We start from the raw sequence: 21,400 nt of genomic DNA on the forward strand, positions 1-21,400 counted from the left end.
CTAAGTTTAGTTTTTTAAGGAACCTCCATACCATTTTCCATAGTGGCTGCACCAGTTCGCATTCCCACTGAAGGAGTATTTCTTAATAGAGCCTTTTATATTTTCTATGTAGAGGATCATGGCATTTGCAAATAGAGACAGTTTTCTTTCTTCTTTTCTAGTCTGTAAGCATTTTATTTCCTTTCTTGTCTTATTGCACTGGGTAGTATTGTGTTGAATTTCAGTGATGAGAATAGAAATCCTAGCCTTGTTCCCAGTCTTAAAAGTATTCAGTTTTTCATCATTAAATATGATGTTAGCTGTGGCTCTATACTTTTTATCAGCTTTATTGAGATATAATTCACATGCTATACAATTCACCCATTTAAAGTGTACAACTCAATGGCTTTGTGTATATTCAACAGATCTTTGCATCTGTCACCACAATCAAATTTTTTTTTTGGTCTTTTGTCCTTTTAGGGTCACACCTGCAGCATATGGAGGTTTCCAGGCTAGGGATCGAATCAAAGCTACACCACAGCCACAGCAACGCCAGATCCGAGCTGCGTCTGCGACCTACACCACAGCTCACGGCAACGCCGGATCCTTAACCCACTGAGCAAGGCCAGGGATTGAACCGGAAACCTGACAGTTCCTAGTCAGATTCATTCCCACTGTGCTACGACGGGAACTCCATTTTAAAAATATTTTCATTATCCCCCCAAAAAACCATACAGCCTCTAGCTGTCACCACCCAATCTCTCATCTTTTCCAGCCCTAGGCAAACACCAGTCTACATTCTATCTCTATAGATTTGCCTATTCTGGAGCATTTCATATAAATGGAATCATACAATATATGGTCTTTGAGACTGGCTTCTTTCATTTAGCATAAATTTTTCAAGGTTCACCTGTGCTGTAGCATATATCAGCACTTCATTTTATTTTTATTGCTGAATAATATGCCATTGTATGTATATAACACATTTTGTTTATCCATTCATCAGTTGATGGACATTTATGCTATTCCCACTTCTTGACTGTCTTTTTTTATTGTTAATGGTTCTTTAATATTCTAGATAGAAATCTCTTATGAGATATATGATTTACAAATGTTTTATCCCATTCTGTGTGTTGCCTTTTCACTCTCTTGATGGTGCCCTTTAAGGTACTAAAGTTTTTAGTTGTGATGATGCCCAGTTTGTCTGTTTTTATTTTGTTGCCTGTGTTTTGGTGTTACATCTAAGAAACCATTGCCTGATCCAAAGTTACTAAGATCTATGTATGTTTTTTTTCTAAGAGTTTTATAGTTTTAGTTCTTACATTTACATCTTTGATCCATTTGAGATAATTTTTTATATGGCATGAAGTAGGAGTCCAACTTCATTCTTTTGCATGTGGATGTACAGTTTTCCCATCAATATTTGTTGAGAAGACTACTCCTTCCTCATTGGAATTTCATGGCATGCATGTTGAAAATCAATTGGTCTTAAATGTGAAGGTTTATTTTTGGATTCTCGATTCTATTCCATTCCATAAATGTGTGTGTGTGTGTGTGTGTGTGTGTGTGTGTGTGTATGTGTGTATCTTTCTTTCTTTTTTTTTTTGTTTATTTTTAGGGCCACACCTGTGGCATGTGGAGGTTCCCAGGCTAGGGGTCCGATCAGAGCTACAGCTACCGGCCTATGCCACAGCCACGGCAACACCAGATCTGAGCTATGTCTGTGACCTACACCACAGCTCACAGCAATGCCAGATCCTTAACCCACTGAGCAAGGCCAGGGATTGAACCCGTGTTCTCATGGATGCTAGTCAGATTCGCTTCTGTTGAACCATGATGGGAACTCCAGTGTGTGTGTATCTTTCAATCCATGAACATAGGACGCCTTCCTTTTATTAGGGTTAGGTTCCATATATGTAGGTCTTCTTTAATTTCTTTCAACCAAGTTTTATATTGTACAGACTATAAGTTTTGTACTTAATTTGTTAAATTCATAAATATTTTATTATTTTTGGTGCCGTCATACATGAAATTGATTTATTAATTTTGTTTTGGCCTGCTATTGCTACCGCGTAGAAATGAAATTTATGTTTTGTATATTGATTTTGTATCTTGCAACCTTGCTGAACTTACTAGTTTTAATTGGTTTTTAGTGAATTCCATAGGATTTTCTGGATATAGATTGTGTCATCTATGATTATCATTTTACTTCTTCCTTTCCATTCAGGAGGCCTTTTATTTCATTCTCTTGCCTAATTGCCCTGACTAGAACCTCCAGTACAATGGTGAATGTAAATGGCAAGGGCAGACATCCTTGGTTTGTTCCTAATCTTAGTGGGAAAGCTTTTACTCTTTCACCATTAAGTATGATACTAGCTGCGGGTTTTTCATAGACGCTCCTTACTAGGTTGAGGAAGTTCCCTTATATTTGTAGTTTGTTGAATATTTTATGATAAAGGGGTATTAAACCTTGTCAAATGCATTTTTCTTTATCTATGGAGATAAACCTGTGGTTTTTGTCCTCTATTCTATTAAAGTGTAATTCTATTGAATTACATTAATTGGTTTTTGGATGTTAAGCCAACTCTGCACTCCTGGAATAAATCCCAGTTGGTCATGGTATATAATCCTTTTTAAATATTGCTTAGTTCAATTTGCTAGCTGTGGGGGTCTTGTTTGTTTATTTTTGCTTTTTTCTAGATGTTCTCTATCGAGTCTAGGAAATTCCCCCACTATTCCTAGTTTTTCTGAGAGTTTTTTTTCCCCCCATGAAGGAAATCCTTTCATTTTTAATTTTTTAAAATACATTTTATTGGAGTATAGTTGATTTACAATGTTGTGTTAGTTTCAGGTATACAGCAAAGCGATTCAGATATATATATATTCATTCTTTTTTGGATTCTTTTCCCATATAGGTTATTACAGAATATTGAGTAGATTTTCCTGTTCTATACAATAGGCCCTTGTTACCTATCTATTTTATATACAGCAGTGTAAAAATACGGAACACTTCATGAAATTTACATGTCATCCTTGCACAGGGTCCATGTTAATCTTCTGCGTATCCTTCCAATTTTAGTATATGTTCTGTAGATGCGAGTACAGAGGTTTTTTTTTAATTATGAATGGGTGTTGGATTTTGTGGAATGCTTTCTTCCATCAGTTGACATGGTCATATCATTTTCTTGTGTAGGCTGTTGATACTTTGAATTTTCAATGTAGCCTGTTGTATGTTCATTTTCATTCTGTTCTCTAAGTTAGAAGTCCTAGTAGACTTGACAGGGTTTTCTGTTCGAGATGTCAGGCTGGCCGGGCTGTTATCTAGAGAGTCTGTGGATGACTCAATTTCCAAGCTCATAGAGGTTTTTGGCAGAATTTAGTTCCTCGGGGGGTATGTTTGAAGTCCCCATTTCCTTGCTGCTGGTTGTCAGCCAGGTGTCACTCTCTGCTCCTAGAGGCCACCCACATTCCTTCTTACATGGCCCCTCCGTCTCCAAAGTCAGTGACTGAGCAACCTGGCATGCTTCAAATCTTTCTGACTTTCTCTTCTGCTTACTTGCCAGAGAAAACTCTGTTCTATTAAAGAGTTTGTGTGATTAGATTAGGCCCATCCAGATAATCTCCATTTTGCCATATAATGTAATATAATCATTGGAGTGATTTCTCATCAAATCGATAGTTCCACCCACACTCAGGGGAGATTATACAAGAGCAAGGGTCATTGAGGATCATACTTAGAATTTTGTTTACCGCAGAAATGAAGTTTAAAGAGTGAGTTATTTTATTTTATTTTATTGTTTATTTTTGGCCTTCCCCATGGCATGCAGAAGTTCCTGGGCCAGGGATTGAACTGGCACCACAGCAGTGGCATGAGCCACAGCAGTGACAACACCGGATCCTTAACTGGCTGAGGCACCTGGGAACTCCAGAGTGAACTAATTTAAAGAAAAATGTTGGGTAAATAATGTGGCCAAAATTTTGAGGAGTGCCTAAAAACAGCTTGGGACCTAGAAGAATAAGTAGTTCATTTTAGGTTCCTTCCACGTTCTGTGATTCTGTGGTTAGGAAGCTATGGAATATTCAGTTCTTCTGTCTGCTGTGAGAGAAAGTGTATTAAAAAAAAGTCACAGTCCAGGAGTTCCTGTCATGGCGCAGTGGTTAAGGAATCCGACTAGGAACCATGAGGTTGTGGGTTCGATACCCGGACTCACTCAGTGGGTTGGGGATCCGGCATTGCCGTGAGCTGTGGTGTAGGTCAAAGATGCGGCTGGGATCTGGTGTTGCTGTGGCTGTGGTGTAGGCCGGTGGCTACAGCTCTGATGAGACCCCTAGCCTGGGAACCTCCATATGCCGTGGGAGCAGCCCTAGAAAAGGCAAAAAAAAAAAGACAAAAGAAACACACCACAGTCCAATATATATTTTTCATATAGGTCATGGTCACAAAAGACAATGAAGACAGAGAGATTGTTTCCAGTTATAGGATGTTAAAGAGACATGATAACTAAATTCAAAGTTTGCTCCATGTTGGGGTCCTATACCAGATAAATTTTGGTGTTTTGTTCTAAAGGATGTTATTGAGATAATTGATGAAATTTGAAAGAAATATTTTTAGTGTTATATCAATATTAATTTCCATATTTTAATAATTATACTATGGCTATGTAAGAGAATGTTCTTGTATTTTTGTTTTTGGGTATTGTTAGGAAATATATACTGAAGTATTTAGAGATAAAGGGACATCGTGCCTGCAACATACTCTCAGATGGTTCAGAAAAAAATAATAGGGTGTATGAATATAAACATGTGCAGAAAGAGAGAAAAGAGTGAAGCAAATGTTGGAAAACACTAACATTTGAGGAGTCTGAAGAGCATATGGGCTTCTGACCCATAGAAATGTGAGATTATCAATGTGAGTGTGTTTGAATCAAAAGGCATGGAAGAAGCATTTGAAATGGAAGAAAAACTCAAGAAACGTTATGGAGAGAAAAATCACCAGGATCTGGTGCCTGGCAGGATGTGGTCAGAGAGACAAGCATTGAGGATGTCCCCAAAGTTAGAAGCCTGGGAATTGAGATCCAATGACAGCAGCGAATCTCCATGGACAACTGGTTGGAAGAGAAAAAATAAATTTTAGGCATGTTGACTCCGAGTGAACAGGGGACATGAGCGGAAAGAAACCAGCCGGTTGGAGTTTCCGTCGTGGCGCAGTGGTTAGCGAATCCGACTAGGAACCATGAGGTTGTGGGTTCAATCCCTGGCCTTGCTCAGTGGGTTAACGATCAGGCGTTACTGTGAGCTGTGGTGTAGGTTGCAGACTCGGCTCGGATCCCGCGTTGCTGTGGCTCTGGTGTAGGCTGGCGGCTACAGCTCCAATTAGACCCCTAGCCTGGGAACCTCCATATGCTGCAGGAGCGGCCCAAGAAATGGCAAAAAGACCAAAAAAAAAAAAAAAAGGAAATCAGCCGGTAGAAGGGTGTTGGTTACACTGAATAGACAGGCCAAGACTAGAGCCAGAGATTTGGGAGTCATCACCCTATGTTGGATACATCTGTGGTGATGGGAAGAAAGGCAGGACATAGAGGGATGTTTCTGGGTCCAGCTTGGCACACTCCCCGGGTTATGACAACTTGCTTTGAAATCAGACAGGTATGGGTTGGAAATCCTGACTTTGCTCACTTGTAGCCGCGAGATGTCAAACAACTCCCTTCATGTCTCTGAGCGTCATTTTTTTTTTTTCAACTATGAAATGACAATGCTCATCATAGCTGCCTGCCTGTGAGGACCGCATAAGCCAATGTCTCTCAAGCCCTTAGCCCGTGGCTTGCCACGTGGTTGGAAGCGGGACAGGGAGGAGCTACAAATGGTATTGATCGATGTTTCCTTCTATGTGCTGGTCTGCCTTAAGTAGCCTTCTCTTCAAAGGCCCGAGTAGTTCAATTCACTGGGCTTTGCTAGCTGGAATGAGGCCAGGGTACTCCTGCATGGCATCTTCTGCTTATGGAAGGCAGGTCCATATCCTGTTGCTGAAAAAGATGGGCTCCTTTGCTCTTCTGGCTTTATGGGCAAATTAAGAGCAAGGTACAAGGAGCCCTAGGAAGTAAGAGACAGAGCTGGTGGAGCAAGGGCAGGCCCCAAAGACTTACCTGGATCATCATGAATAATTCATTCCTCCGAAACCTTCCCTAAGCGGTCCCCGAAAAGCCACATTTGGAGGAAAGGGATAGTAAGATATGATCTAGCGTCATGGATGGGCACTCTCTACAAGGGGCCAATTTAAGGAAAGGTGTTCAGTGCCTAGATGGCTGATACGTGTCTGGGGAGCAAGTGGGTGGCCTCGGAATGATGACATCTGGCTTCATATGCTGGCATTAATTCACCCTATGGAAGATGCAGTTCTGGGCAATACACAGTACACTTCCAGCTTAATCATCCCCCCCACCCCACCCCGCTGTAGCACTAATCAATCTGTAGTCTTTTGCTAGTAGATATTAATGCAATCAAAGAGATGGCAGTGACCTTAAGATTTCCTGATTAACCCCCCCCCCCCGCCCGCGCGCCCCCCGGCCCCAGTCAGCATTGCTTTAATTTCTCAATGCTTGGCTTGTTTTCTCAGCTCACTTGGCTGTGCTCCATGGTACAAGTACCTTTTTCCTATACTGGGGAGAAGCAGTGGGGGGCCCTGGGCTGCTTCTTGGCAGCAGCAGATGGAGAGTCCCTTTCCTGGAATGAAGGCATACTTCCCAAAGCAGAGGATTTTCGGGTTTTGACAAAGAGCAGTCTCAGACAAAAGGGACATTGGGAAATGGTGTGTGTGTGTGTGTGTGTGTGTGCACGCGTGTGTGCAAGAGAGAAAGATATTGATTGAAAGGTACCAGGATCCTGTAAATAAATGAAGAATCTTGAGAAATGGGTAGAAAAAACCTGAAATCATGATTTCATCTTGGCCCAAATGAAACACAAAAAGAAACCTGGTGAGCCAAAGATAAGTCTCAGAGATTACCCATTTTCCAGAGGCCCCTTGTACTTTGAGATTCTCAGTGGGAAGGAGCTTTAAGATACAGAAACTGGGAGTTCCCGTCGTGGCGCAGTGGTTAATGAATCCAACTAGGAATCATGAGGTTGTGGGTTCGGTCCCTGGCCTTGCTCAGTGGGTTAACGATCTAGCGTTGCCGTGAGCTGTGGTGTAGGTTACAGATGCGGCTCGGATCCTGAGTTGCTGTGGCTCTAGCGTAGGCTGGTGGTTACGGCTCTGATTCGACCCCTAGCCTGGGAACCTCCATATGCCGAGGGAGCAGCCCAAGAAATGGCAAAAAGACAAAAGAAAAAAAAAAGATGCAGAAACGGATAGACCAGCCGCTTAGGTGGGCAGCTGGAGTCGATGCAAACTGCCCAAAGCAGGACTTGTGATTTTTCTCCTACCATGTTCCTCTTCCTGTCACTCCCACATAGTAAATGGCACTGACATTTACCTGGTCACTCAGGTCAAGCTTCTAGTCATTATCCTGAATTCCTCTTGTTCCCTTATATGTCACATCCGAGCCATTCAGTAAATCCTGCTGACCTACCTTCAAGATATATCCGGAATTTGCCCACTTCTCGCTGCCTCCTCGGCCCTTACCTAGGATGAGCCTCCATCCTCTTTCTCTGGGTCTGCTCCAACAGCCTCCTAACTGGTCTGCTTGCTTTAGACTCTTGCTGCCAAGGGCTGCCATGCGTGGACGTTCAGGTTGTGTACTGCACAAGGGCACCATAGCTCCGGGTGTGCCATTTTTATCATAGATGCTTACCAACTTACATAAGAGGATACAGATGGGTGCAGGCATTCTGGGCTTCTTGGCTTTAAGCCTGAGAGCAGAGGAACAGGGCCTGCTCCTACATAAACCTGCACCGGTACATATGGTCTTGTACAGACCCTGGAGTGTGTGCATGCAAGGGTGCGAGTACACTCGCACAGACACACATTTAGTGGCTCACATAAGTGGTCTCTGTCCAGCCCAAACCCTGGATGCCTCCTGCATGCACTTCTCTCACTCACCACCCATTGCTCTCACATTCTTAATTCCCATCTCTTCCACCTGCAGTTGCCTCACCTTGGGGGGAGGTGGTGGAACGGTGGGGGGCAAAGCGCTGTTGATGGTACATTTTTCCAGTAACAAGAAATGCATAAGTAAGAAGAATGGGGGCACACGCAGCCAAGGCTGCTGCCTGCCAGGACTCTGGCAGACTCCCTTGGGTAGGACTTAAAAGTGGCTTAGGTTATAGCCTAAGTTTTGTGGTTTTTTTTTTGTCTTTTTGTCTTTTTGCCTTTTCTAGGGCTGCTTCCACGGCATATGGAGGTTCCCAGGCTAGGGGCTGGATCGGAGCTGTAGCCACCGGCCTACGCCTGGGCCACAGCAACGCGGGATCCGAGCCATGTCTGCGACCTACACCACAGCTCATGGCAACGCCAGATCCTTAACCCACTGAGCAAGGCCAGGGATCGAACCTGCAAGCTCATGGTTCCTAGTTGGATTCGCTAACCACTGCGCCATGACGGGAACTCCTAAGTTTTGTGTTCTTGACTTGAGGAAGGGGTGTCTTTTTTTGTAATCCCCACAAACTGTATCAGAGGGCGGCAGCCTTCCCCCTCCTCCTCCAATCTCAGAGCCAGACAGCCATCAGCAAGAATTTAAACGTTGGCGTATATCGATCCTTTGCTAAAACCATCCATTTATTGCCCACTGTTCTTAGGATGAAGGTAAAACTCGTTACGTGGCCCCTAAGGCTTGAATGATCTGGCCCCTGCGTTGCTCTGCAGCCGCATCTCATAGCACTCTCTCTCACACCCCAACCCCAACCCCAGCCACACTGACTTTAGGTCCCTGGAACAGCAGGCAAGCTCATCCCTGTTTTTCTTGTATTTCTTTGTATTTCATTGTATTTCTTGTCCATGTACCGCACACACACCCCCCGCCCGCTTCTAGAGCCTTAACTCTATTAAGCAAGGACTTTACAGCACCTGCCATGTACTAGATGGTCAATACATATTTGCAGCATGAATAAATAACAGATCAGGAACAGGAAAATGGGCAACTTCGACCTAGCCCAATGGCTCCAAGCTCTACCTCAGCTCAGCGACATCGCTGGTGAGCTTTCAGATCCTCTGGTGAGATGAGATGGCCAGGAAATGCAGGCTGCTCACATATCAGAAAGCTGAAAGACTGGTTTGGCCAGGAGGAATAATAGCAAACCCCGTAGGTACTGAGGTACTAGCATGCAGTGGGCATTGCAGTAGGCACTTTACTCATTTACTCTCCACAATAACCGTATGAGATATTATTATCTCATATGGTTATTCCCATTCGACGCCGAGCAAACCAAGACCCACGAGATTCAGTAACTTGATTCAAGTGCAGGCAGTTTGAATGAAATCTCTCAGCTGTATGGTGGAAGGGTGAGCATCCTCTCATTTCCTTGGTTTTTTTTTTTTTTTTTTTTTTCTGGAAATGCCCTGGGAGGGTCTCCGCTGTGCAATCTCATCGTCTTGAACCAAGCCCCGGAAAGCAGGAACGAGGTGGGCATGTGCTATGTTAGTGTCCCCACGGGGATGGAGCCACTTTGGTGATTGACAATATAAATTAAAAAGCTGAGCGATTTTATACTTTCTTGATATTGAAATCTCTAAAACCATCAAATCTAAGCCAGCCTCAGCAAAGTCAAAGGGAGTTGCAGTCACAAAGCAAATTTAACACCTCTTCCAATTTTTCTGACATCAAGTGGAGAACTTCCACTGACACGAGAATGGCATTAGCTTGAAGCTCTACAGGGCTGAAACCTCAGCTATTACAGGACTGGATTGCACCCCACACCTCCGCAGGGGATGAGAAATTGACACACGGGAAGAGGCAACTGACTAGGCAGGTTTTGCAGCCCTGACTATGCAAAAAGAGAATACAAAATAAAGCAAGAGAGAGAAAAAGCAGAGTGATCCTCCTCCTTAGGATGTTAGCCTGCTCATGGCAGAACAGGAATGTTTCTTTTTTCTTATCTCACTTTTTTTTTTTTTTTGGTGGCTCCTGTGGCATGCAGAAATTCCCAGGCCAGGAATCAAACCCAAGCCACAGCAATGACAACACTGCATCCTTAACCTTCTGAGCTGCCAGGGAACACCTATCCCGCTTTCTGGACTCCCTTAACAAAACACCAGTGTTTATGTATTCATTTATTTTTGTCTTTTTAGGTCCGAACCCGTGGCATAGAGAGGTTCCCAGGCTAGGGGTTGAATTGGAGCTGTAGCCACCAGCCTACGCCACAGCCACAGCAATGCAAGATCCATGGAACCGCATCTTCGACCTACACCACAGCTCTCGGCCACACCGGATCCTTAACCCACTGAGCAAGGCCAGGAATCAAACCCGCGTCCTCATGGATACTAGTCGGGTTCATTAGGCACTGAGCCACAACTCGAATTCAAGACGAATGTTTAAAAGATAATTTGAAGTCAGTTTGCCTCTGCCTGCTCGGAACCAGGGTCACAAATTCGTGAGCTGTGTGTGGGGCTTTCGCTACGTATTTTGTCAGAATCCTAGAACTAGAGAAAGGACCTAACAGACCATTTGGATCAACTTCTCTAGATGGGGAGACTGAGGCTAAGAAAAGAATGGCTTGCTTTTATTTTCGCCGTGTGTGTGTGTGTGTGTGTGTGTGTGTGTGTGTGTGTGTGTGTGTGTGTGTGTTAGATTATCCTCGGGAGCTGTTAAGGACAGAAATGGAACAACCTCCGTTGTGAAGGGGGAGGGGTGAAGAAAAATGTTAGAATTGAGACAGTGTTTGATAAATAACTAGTCATTTGTCACATAGATACATACATATTGCAAACAACACCCCTCTCTGTGGCAGGAACAGAGGGGATGTTCTCAGAAGAGGGAGGGCCTCAGCCAAGGAGGCTAAAGGGAGGTCATTCATTCCTCCAGCCCCTTTCTGCCACGGCAAAGACTGGTGCAATCCACCACCTAGGTTTTCGGTGGGCTCACAGCAGTGTGCTTGGCAGAGACTTCCAAACACTGCTTCGCTCGTGGCTGGTGGCATTTAACCTCCGTGGGAGGGATGGTGCCTTTTCCTTTCATCTTTCATCGTGGAATCCATTATTTTTCTTTGAAGTACAGTGCAGATCTTTTTTTTTTTTTCTTTTTTAACAAATTGCACAGCAAAAATAGAAATGCAGCCAATCCCCCGTCCACCCCTGTGGAGGAGGTTGGGGGCAACCAGTCCCTCAGGCAGTGTGTATACAGAGTGTGCTCATTTCAGAAGCTCATGGTAAATCCTGGAGGGAGGGAGGGAGGCAGAAAGCACCAGCTGTCCTCCTCTTCTGCCTTAAAGGGGGAGAGACTTGCAAGGGGGTGGAGCTGGGAACTCGGGAGAAAGCCAGCCCAAGTGCCGTAGTAGATCCTGCCTGGGGAAGTTAGAGTGGACAGCTTGGCTCCGAACTTGCTGTGAGACCTTGGGCAAGTCACTTCCCCTCTTTGGATCTCTCTTTTTTAAATCCTCTTCTGCCTCCCTGGATATCTGAAAGGCATAAATCTGGAGAAAATAAACACACATATGCTTTGGAACCAGCCAAACGCCATATAAGTGCAGAGTATTCTTGTTGTTTTATGTCTGCTCCTTGCCCCGGTGGTTGGACCCTGAAGTTGGATTGGTATAAGAACATCTAGGACAGAGCCAAGGTCTCTGGAACTACAAAGTGGGGAGGGTTGGAGGGGTCCGTAAAGGTGGGGACAGAGCCCTCCTGAATCACAGCCCCACCCCATCCTTAACTTTCCTCTGACTTTCAGAAGCTCTCTGAGCCTCAGTCTCCTCATCTATAAAGTGGGCTTGTTGTGAGAATTGAGTCAGTGAATGGAAAGCTCTTGTTCCTGCAGCACTGGTGTGAAGTAGGCATTTGATAATAATGACTGTTACTGATCTCATTTGCTTTCGTGTTCTGAGGACAACTGTGATTCCTTCATGCCAGCACATGGCTAGTCCTTGGTAAAAAATATAAATTCCTGAGCCTCACTCTGAAGAAACTCTGATTCCATAGATTTGGGATAGAGCACAAGGATATGTATTGAACAAGGATTCCAAGGGATTCTCTGATATGGGGCCAGATTTGGGAATCATTTGTTTAGAGCAGTGTTTTTCAAGCTGCCAATTATGACCTACTGCTCAGAAAATCAATTAAGTGGGTAGGGGCCAGGATTAAAAAAAATTTTTTAAGGAGTTCCTGGTGGGGCTCAGTGGGTTAAGAACAGGACCAGTATCCATGAGGATGCAGGTTTGATCCCTGGTCTTGCTCAGTGGGTTAAGGATCTGGTGTTACTGAAGGCCATGGTATGGATCACAGATGAGGCTCGGATCTGGAGTTGCTGTGGCTGTGGCGTAGGCCAGCAGCTGCAGCTCCAATTCGACCCCTAGCCTGGGAACTTCCATATGCCGCGGGTGCAGCCATAAAGAAAAAAAATTAAAAAGGAATGGACTAGGAAATAGCTCTGTGCACCACACACACAGTAAGGCTAAGTATTGCTTCATGACATGTTTGTTGTATCCAGTAATATGTGTTATGTGGATGACAAATGTGTTTCTTACTGTAGATCATGGTCCAAAATGTTGGAAATACACTAGAGGATACAATCTTCCATTTGGCGACACTAGTATCCAGAGAAATCATTTCAGAAATCACCAGCCCAGACAAGAAATAGCCAACAAGAGAATGGAGCAGGATCCATTTCTCCTCTCCCTATCTCTCCCAGGCTGTGCTTGGGTCGACAGAGTTGGCTGTTCTCTGATTAGACTGAGTCCTAATACCATGTAATGGCTCTGGCCTGAGATGTAAGGGCAAGGTAGGGGGATTGCTACAGGTATCAGGCTAATTGCCTTGACCCCTGTTAGATGGAAAATGCATCTGGGTGGATTGGGGTGAGCTGCTTTGTACACAGAGTTCCCTCTGCTCCTTCTTTCAGACTTTGATACTTATTTTACCATTTGAAACTCTTGTGTTGCCTTTGTGAAATTCACCTGGACCAACATTAGTATCTTTCACTCCTCATTTGCTATGTTGAGGGTGTTAGCACCCCTAAACCTTTCTCCCATGAGCCCCATCTAAAGGGAGCAGCCACTCCTGGACTCCACCACATTGTGATTGAGGGAGTAGCCCCACCTTGGCAGTGATGCTTTCTTTTTTTTAAATTATTCAATGAACTTTATTACATTTATAGTTGTACAATGATCATCACAACCCAATTTTATAGCATTTCCATCCCAAACCCCCAGCCCACCCCCCCTCAACTTGTCTCATTTGGAAACCATAAATTTTTCAAAATCTGTGAGTCAGTATCTGTTCTGCAAAGAAGTTCATTGTGTCCTTGTTTTAGATTCCACATATAAGTGATAGCATATGAGATTGGTGTCTCACCGTCTGACTAACTTCACTTAGAATGATAATTTCTAAGTCCATCCATGTTGCTAAAAATGCCGGTATTTTGTTCCTTTTAAAGGCTGAGTCATATTCCATTGTGTATATGTACCACATTTTCTTGATCCACTCCTCTGTCAATGGACATTTAGGTTGTTTCCATGTCTTGGCTGTTGAAAATAGTGCTGCAATGAACATCGGAGTACATGTATCTTTCTGAGTCATGGTTTTCTCTGGATAGATGCCCAGGAGTGGGATTGCTGGATCAAATGGTAGTTCTATTTTTAGTTTTCTGAGGCATCTCCATACTGTTTTCCACAGTGGTTGCACCAATTTACAATCCCACCAACAGTGTACTAGGGTTCCTTTTTCTCCACACCCTCTCCAGCACTTATTGTTTGTAGACTTTTTGAGGATGGCCATTCTGGCTGGTGTAAGGTGGTACCTCACATTGATTTTGATTTGCATTTCTCTAATAATGAGTGATGGTGAACATCTTTTCCTGTGTTTTTTGTCCATCTGTATGTCTTCTTTAGAGAATTGTCTGTTTAGATCTTCTGCCCATTTTTTGATGGGGGGCGGTGATGCTTTCTTAGATCACCTTCTATCAATTGTAGGCTTTGCAGGATCTGCTACCCCTACTACTTCAGAACTCCCTCTCTCCTTAATATCTTCCTTCTGCTGCTTATCACAACCCAACATACTATACTGCAAGGGATAAACAGATGACAGAAATAATCCCATTGTCCACATCATTTTTTTCTAGAAAGATTGGAAGCCTTCACTTTGTGTGAAGTCTTCTAATTTTTTCTAAGTTTCATTTTTCTTTTTTTTTTTGTCTTTTGTCTTTGTTGTTGTTGTTGTTGCTATTTCTTGGGCCGCTCCCGCGGCATATGGAGGTTCCCAGGCCAGGGGTTGAATCGGAGCTGTAGCCACCGGCCTACGCCAGAGCCACAGCAACGCGGGATCCGAGCCGCGTCTGCAACCTACACCACAGCTCACAGCAACGCCGGATCGTTAACCCACTGAGCATGGGCAGGGACCGAACCCGAAACCTCATGGTTCCTAGTCGGATTCGTTAACCACTGCGCCACGACGGGAACTCCCATTTTTATTTTCTATTGGCGTATACTTGGTTTACCATGCTGAGCTAGTTTCAGGTATACAGCAAAGTGATTCAGTTATACATACACAGATATCCATTCTTCTTTAGATTCTTTTTCCATATAGGTTAATATAGAGTATAGAGTAGTGTTCCCTGTACTATACAGTAGGTCCTTCTTGATTATCTATTTTATATATAGTAGTGTGCATGTGTTAATCCCAACCTCCAATTTTTATTTTATTTATTTATTTATTTATTTATTTATTTATTTATTTATTGTCTTTTTTAGGGCTGCACCCGTGGCATATGGAGGTTCTCAGGCTAGGAGTTCATTCAGAGCTGTAGCCGCCGGCCTATGGCACAGCCACAGCAACACGGGATCCAAGCCCGGTCTGCCACCCATACCACAGCTCATGACAATGCTGGATCCTCAACCCATTGAGCGAGGCCAGGGATCGAACCCTCATCCTCATGGATGCTAATCGGGTTCGCTAAGCTAGGAACTATGACAGGAACTCCCCAACCTCCAATTTTTAAATGTTGCTAGGTCTTCTGGTTTTTCTAGAGATCTGGGAAATCTTCTGATTTTAAAGCGTTGTCTACTGGATAAAAAAAAATAAGCAGGAGTTCCCGTCGTGGCGCAGTGGTTAACGAATCCGACTAGGAACCATGAGGTTGTGGGTTCGGTCCCTGCCCTTGCTCAGTGGGTTAACGATCCGGCGTTGCCGTGAGCTGTGGTGTAGGTTGCAGACGCGGCTCGGATCCCGCGTTGCTGTGGCTCTGGCGTAGGCCGGTGGCTACAGCTCCGATTCAACCCCTAGCCCGGGAACCTCCATATGCCGCGGGAGCGGCCCAAGAAATAGCAACAACAACAACAACAACAAAAAAAAAAGACAAAAGACAAAAAAAAAAGCACTATTTGGGCCAAAGAAATACATTCCTGGACCATATTTGGTTTGTGGATCACCAATTTGTCACCTCTGTCAGAGATTTGTGGACTGTAGGGGGTGCGAGAGGCCTTGTCAGCTGATGTCGTCTAGTGAGAAAGTGCAGCCTCAGAGAGGTTAGGTACCTTCCCCATGGTCACACAGCTAGCTGGCAGCGGGAATGGATCTTGCGCCCAGCTTTCTTGTCTGGCCTTCTCTCACATTCGCCCTGTGCCTGCTGGGCTGCCTCTCTTCTGCTAAGGGTTGAGCTGCTCTGCGCAGGGCAGGGGAAAGCATTCAGTTTAGTCCTGAGTGCCCTCCTCACAGAGGATATAACACAGTCATCACCACGCATCTGATAAGCCCCAGGCACTTCTCACCCCCGAGTGTATAAATTTACCTGCCTTCCCAATCTCAACCGTGGATATTGCCTCTTGGCGCTCTTTATTGCTTTTGCTCCAGTGATAGAATCAAGAGAAGGTCTTTATAGGAATATTATTAGCACTGCTCCCAGCCAGCGGTAGCTTCCAATAGAATCTGTGTGGTCTACGGTGAGGAATCTGGGGCTCCAAATCTGGAGGGCTGGGCTGAATTCTCAGCTCTGTAACTTGAGACAACTTACTTAACCTCTCTGGCCTTCAATTTTTTTTTTTCTTTTTTTTTTTTTTGGTCTTTTTAGGGCTGCATCTGCGGCATATGGAGGTTCCCAGGCTAGGGGTCCAATGGGAGCTACGGCTGCTGGCCTACCCCACAGCCACAGCAAAGCGAGATCTGAGCCTCTTCTGCAACCTACACCACAGCTCACAGCAATGCCAGATCCTTAACCCACCAAGCGAGGCCAGGGTTTGAACCCTTGTCCTTATGGATACTAGTTGGGTTCCTTAACCGCTGAGCCATGACGGGAACTCCTGGCCTTCATTTTTTCCTTAATTATAAACATGACAAAAATAAGATCTTGCCTCTCAGAAATGCTATGAGGCAAAAGGGAAATAATATGCTTGAGAGCTGTTTGAAAAGAGAACATTTTACAACTATGAGGGTAGAGTATCATGAAATCAGCAAAATAATTATCGAGTACCTACTGTGTGCAAGCTAACAGACCATTAATTCAGGGCACACTCAGGAACTCAGGGCCTAGCTGCCTCCATGAGCTATAGCCTAACTGAAAAAAAAGGAGCAGAAGGAGCAGAAAGAGAGCCGGCACTGCAAAGCCAGAGATGAGCAGGCTGAATGAAAGGTACAGTCTCTCTTATTTCTAGTCTTAATTTTCTCAACAAACGACGTGTCAGATTTAAGAACCAGCTCTCAAAATGATAACGAGCAGTAGTACCTTAGTAGTAAGTTCCGGGGTGATTTTGTTTCTGATTTTTAATTTCCCCAATTTTTGGTTATGTGATCATGTGACGTTAATGATTACTTGGCCATGATAATTGTCATAGCTCACACCTATCGAGTGCTTTCCACGTGCCTGGCACGTGGAAGACCTCTTTCGTTGAGAAAAAATTAAGACTGCATAATAAGAGAGACTGTGGTGGAAAGGGCTGATCACTGAAGGATTCCTGGAGGGAGTTGCATTTGAGCTGCGTTTGGAAAAAATTGGCAGGATTATGTTGGCAGAGGAAGGAGGAAGGACATTCTAGAAAGGGGCAGCAGCACAGGTAAGGGCTGACATTACGTGTGTTGGAGGCCTAATCTACGTAGAGTGGAGGGTTCAAGTAGTGACTGGTAGACGATTGCTTCCCCACTTGGCTGGAATGCAGACGAGAAGAGCAAAGCAGGTGTCTCATGAAACCAAAGCAGAGTCCAAGTGGGGCTGTGGGTGCTGTTGATAACATTCCGGGAGGGCCTAGTCCTGCGCCGTGGTCATAATACTCTGAACATTGAAGGAGGTGATGTGGTTTAAACATTTAGCACAGTGCGCAATACATGATTAGAACTAAAGAAATGTCGGTTGTCATTATTTTTTTTTTTTGTCTTTTTGCCATTTCTTGGGCCGCTCCCGCGGCATATGGAGGTTCCCAGGCTAGGGGTCGAATCGGAGCTGTAGCCGCCAGCCTACACCACAGCCACAGCAACGCAGGATCCGAGCCGCGTCTGCAACCTACACCACAGCTCACGGCAACGCCGGATCCTCAACCCACTGAGCGAGGCCGGGGATGGAACCCGCAACCTCATGGTTCCCAGTCGGATTCGTTAACCACTGAGCTACGACGGGATCTCCAGTTGTCATTATTATCATCATCAATTTGCATCTTACGTTGACGTTGGGGCGGTGAGAACAAGGGCTTTGAAGTCTGCCTGCTGTTAGTTGTGTTACCTTGGGCAAGCCATGCCGCCTCTCTGTTTCTCTATTCTCTGGTCTTTAAAATGGGAATAATAAGCAAGGTCAACTGAAAGGGACTCTCGTGAGGATTAAATGAATTAATCCAAGTAGTGTGCTTAGCACAATGCCTGGCACGTGGAAAGCACTCGGTAGGTGTGAGCTATGACAATTATCATGGCCAAGTAATCATTAATGTCACATGATCACATAACCAAAAATTGGGGAAATTAAAAATCAGAAACAAAATCACCCCGGAACTTACTACTAAGGTACTACTGCTCGTTATCATTTTGAGAGCTGGTTCTTAAATCTGACACGTCGTTTGTTGAGAAAATTAAGACTTCAGAAAATGGCATGGATTTGAGCTGCAGTGGTCATTTCATTACGTATTTACTGAGCACCTACTATATGCCACCAATGTTCCAGGGGCGGACTTTCGACCAAAAACAGGATATGTATGATCCCTGCTTCTAAGGTACTCAGAACCCAATAGAGCAAGATAGGAAAATAAAATAAAAGTATAAAAAAATCTTAAGATAGGGTGATAAGGGTTCTGAAATGGTAAGGAGTCGGGGTGGGGATGGAAAGGAAGCTTGCCCGGCCTACAATTTTTTTTTGTTTGTTTTTTTTGTCTTTTTAGGGTCGCACCCGCAGCATATGGAGGTTCCCAGACTAGGGGTCTAATCAGAGCTATAGCTGCCGGCCTATGCCACAGCCACAGCAACGCCAGATCCGAGCTGTGTCTGTGACCTACACCACAGGTCACGGCAATGCTGGATCCTTAACCCACTGAGAGAGGCCAGGGATCGAGCCCGCAACCTCACGGTTCCTAGTCAGATTCGTTTCTGCTGTGCCGTGATGGGAACTCCCTGTTTTTTGTTTTTTATTTTTGGCTGCGCACTCAGCATACAGAAGTTCCCGAGCCACGGGTTGAACCTGTGCCATAGCAGTGACTGGAGCCATTGCAGTGATAATGCCAGATCCTTAACCTGCTAGGCCACCAGGGGATTCCTCTACAGTTTTAAAGATGGAGGTCAGGGAAGGTGTCACTGATCTTTAAGTCCAGCCCTGAAGGAGGTGGAGGTGTGGGGCATGCAGTTATGTCAGGGAAGAGCATTCCAGGCAGAGAGCAGCAAGAGCAAAGTCCCCAAGTTAGGAGCATGCCTGGCATTGAAGAAACAGCCAGAGGAGTTCCCTGGTGGCCTAGCGGTTAAGGATCCAGCGTTATTATCTCTGGCCTGGGAACTTCTGCACCCCATGAGTGTGGCCAACAAAACACACACAAAAGTGAAAAAAGCCAACAAACAAAAATCAAAACAAAAGAAAAAACCAAGAAGCCCATGTAGCAGAAGTGGAGTGAACAAGGGAAGGGTAATAGGATAGGTTGTCAGAGAGGTCACAGGGACCGTTGGTTTCGTTCTATAAAGGCCACTGTAATGACCACTATCTATAAGGAGTTCTCGTTGGAAAGCCACAGGAGGATCTTGTCCAGGGAGGGACCTGATCTGATTAATATCTGACGTTTGGCCCTACTCTCAGCAGTGGGTTTTGCCCACATAGGCCTGGGACAGCAATAAGCAAGAGGGGGCCGCCTCAGTAGTTCCTGCCCGGCTGTCCTCACCACCCTGTAGACTGCAGAGAGAGGGCTCATTGGTCCAGAGGAGGATATGGAGCATAGGAGAAGGATGTGATCTCCTAGAGCTGAAAGGGACCTGGTTAATGTGATTCTGCCGCCTGGCATCTGTTCATCCAGCTTTGGCTTCAAATAACACTCACTGCCTCACCCGGCCGGCTTAGCCTCTTGCAGGACCCTCCCAAGGTCAGAAAGCTCTTTGACAAGGGTTCCTGAAAAACCTGCCTCTTTGCTACCACTAGGTGGCAGTAGTCCTAGCTCTGTCACCTGAGCAACCCAGATGAAGTGCGTGCCTTCCAGAGGAAAACACTTTTGAGATTTGAAAGCAGGTGGTTATCTTTTATATATATATATATCCCTGGATGTTTCTATTTTTTATGCCCCACGTCTCTGGTCCCTTCAAGAACCACTTCTGTGAGGGGATGATTTCCAGCCCCTTTGTCAAATTTCGTGACCCCCCCTCTGAAGGTGTTCCACTTTCTCAATGACCCCCTTAAAATGTGGTATGTAGAATGGAAAAAGAAACCCCAGGAAAGAACAGCAGGATGACAGTGTGACAATTATGTTCTGGGATCTAGAAATCATGCTTTCATTAAGACAACATAAAACTGTGTTCTGTTTTTAGCAACTAAATAATGTAGCTACTAGTGGCTCAGAGTATACTGTGGGTCAACTCAAACCCCTAGATCTTTTTTTTTTTTTTGCATTGTTTGCTTTTGTATGACCTGCTACCTGAGCTGTGCTTCTCTTACTCTGGCTTAAGAAAATAGGCTTTTAAAGTTTTTATCGAGGGTTTTTTTCTTTATCTTATAAATTTCACCTTATTTTTTTTTTTTAATTTTAGCCTAGTCCCCCAGCCCATCTGAGCTCATTTTGAATCTCAACTTTGTTCTTCACCATATTTGATAATCCCTTCCAGCTTTGGGTCATCTTCAGACGTGGTAAGTACATTTTCTGTGTCATCTAAGTTATTAGTAAAAGTGGGAGAGCCCTGTGGCCTTTCTCTGGTGGCTTTTCTGCTGGCTGCCACCTATGCTTTGTGTAAAATCCTTTGATCAATTGCCAGTGCATTTGACTTGGGGTATGACCTGGTTAATACATTGCTGCCTTATCTTCGTTCATTCCTGAGAAAGTTATGAGACAATTTCAGAGGCACTGCTGAATCCACAATACGTTATGGTTACAAAGGACGGGATGGATGAAGGACGATCTTTTGTTTTGTAAAATGGAAACTGTTGTACTTTTTATCTAATTATGAACGTAATGCAGACTTGTTGTAAAGGTTAACAGCATACAAAACTATGTGAATTAGAAAGTAAAAGTCCCTCTGTAATTCTTTGGGCTGACAACCCACTAGATAACTGTGGTTAATGGTTTTGCGCATTCATAAACACAGATCTGTGATTCAAATCGAATTGTACTGTAAGAATGTTCTGTGACCGGCTTCTTTGTACTTACAATCTTTGGGAAACATCTTTCCTTGTCAGAATACATGGATTTACATCCTTTCTTATCAACAACATAGTGTTCTCTTCTGTGGATGTTTAGTCACTTATCTCATCAATCCCGTATTGATGGACATTGAGACATTGGCACATTTTTGCAGTTGCAAGCGGTGTGGCATGATCAACTTTCTTTGCTGGCTTGAGATGTTATGTCAGGTGGTGGTTATTGGCTCTACTGGATTCCCCATCCCTTGGGGATCTTGTTTTCAGTGTTATAAATGCCAAAGGCTGCTCTTACCAAAGATAGAAGAACTAAAAGAGAGAGCTGCCAATGCCCGACTCATCATGTTTTGAGCTTGAGATCAAAACCTTGTCCTCCCTCAAAGTGGAGTTACAGCTGTTTGAACTCTTGGGGGCCTTAGGATAAGCAAGAATCAAGGCACCTGAAGATCAAGTCCTGAGAGAGAGAGAGGCTCCATGGGAGGATCAGGCCCTGGTTGGCAAAGATGAGGTGATTAGGAGCAAGAAAAAGATGGAGACCTTCCTTGCCGTTGAGC

The 21,400-nt window shown here is 44.5% G+C and overlaps 1 non-coding gene across 1 annotated transcript; it reads right to left on the reverse strand.

Annotated features, from left to right (window-relative positions):
• Positions 1-2,974: 2,974 nt before the first annotated feature.
• Positions 2,975-3,082, reverse strand: LOC125119062 (U6 spliceosomal RNA). Its single transcript, XR_007133016.1, has one exon. It is a non-coding gene; the product is annotated as a U6 spliceosomal RNA (small nuclear RNA).
• Positions 3,083-21,400: the final 18,318 nt, after the last annotated feature.

Source organism: Phacochoerus africanus, chromosome X, assembly GCF_016906955.1.
Source record: "Phacochoerus africanus isolate WHEZ1 chromosome X, ROS_Pafr_v1, whole genome shotgun sequence".
NCBI lineage: Eukaryota > Metazoa > Chordata > Mammalia > Artiodactyla > Suidae > Phacochoerus > Phacochoerus africanus.